Raw genomic sequence first — 563 nt, forward strand, 5'->3', positions numbered from 1 at the left:
AAACCCAGCCATAAAAGGCCTGTTATTCTGTGGACCTCAAAGCAAACAAAATGGAGCCCTGTGGGTTTCGAATGTGCACCTGTGTAAAAGACAAAAGCTCTGAAGGAAGGAAACGATCAAATCTCTTCCTCTCGGCGCGGATCTTAGGAATGTCGCAGGGATCCATAGCTCCCACCAACAAATCGCCTTGACATGTCCCATTAAGAGCAGAATCGCAACTTGGGGAACTGTGGGTAATTCTCTGCCTTCTGTTTTCTTGGTTGTATCGTAAACTATTCTCAAAAATGTTAAGGAGTGCCAGAAATGACACGTTGTTAGTGCCTCCAGCAGGACCTCGTTTACATCCCATTACCTGCCACGCCAAGCGCAGCCCGAGCCGTGAGCGAGAAGGGGGGTCCCAGAACCCGGGCAGGGCTAGGAAGGTCCTTCTGACCATGGGTGCTGTGGGACCTCTTTGGTGAAAAAAAAAAAGAAAAAGCAATTCTCTGATAATCACCGCTGAAGCTGCATCATCATTACTGTGAGATCTGCTGCTCTGGACCGCTCCCCTGGGGATACCGCGG

General features: G+C 49.9%; 1 protein-coding gene across 2 annotated transcripts in view; it reads right to left on the reverse strand.

Annotated features, from left to right (window-relative positions):
* Positions 1 to 563, reverse strand: part of LOC104273685 (gamma-aminobutyric acid receptor subunit beta-4) — a 24,324-nt gene that overhangs the window by 9,850 nt on the left and 13,911 nt on the right. The gene's annotated exons all lie outside the window — the stretch shown is intronic.

This window comes from Apaloderma vittatum, unplaced genomic scaffold, assembly GCF_000703405.1.
Source record: "Apaloderma vittatum isolate BGI_N311 unplaced genomic scaffold, ASM70340v1 scaffold4315, whole genome shotgun sequence".
Taxonomy (NCBI): Eukaryota; Metazoa; Chordata; class Aves; order Trogoniformes; family Trogonidae; genus Apaloderma; species Apaloderma vittatum.